The sequence below is a fragment of the Daktulosphaira vitifoliae genome, unplaced genomic scaffold (assembly GCF_025091365.1).
Source record: "Daktulosphaira vitifoliae isolate Bord-2020 unplaced genomic scaffold, ASM2509136v1 Scaffold_4, whole genome shotgun sequence".
NCBI classification, from domain to species: Eukaryota; Metazoa; Arthropoda; class Insecta; order Hemiptera; family Phylloxeridae; genus Daktulosphaira; species Daktulosphaira vitifoliae.
Window position 1 is genome coordinate 39,286,929 of NW_026099575.1, and position 235 is coordinate 39,287,163.

The window sequence follows — 235 nt, forward strand, 5'->3', positions numbered from 1 at the left end:
AATTTAAGATATATATAAAAGTGTCAGACCTTCCGGAACATTTTCAAAAGTTAAGTTGAAAAAGTTAATTTTTTGTGAAAGAGTTAATTTTTTGTGAAAAAGTTGTCGTTTTAAATCCCTCCCTGTGGACAGAAAAAAGGTCAAATTTACAAAAAAAATATACCAAATGATAGAAAAAGACATCAAGCATTTATAAAAAAAAAATTATATTCATATGTTTATTTTTGAAAAAGTT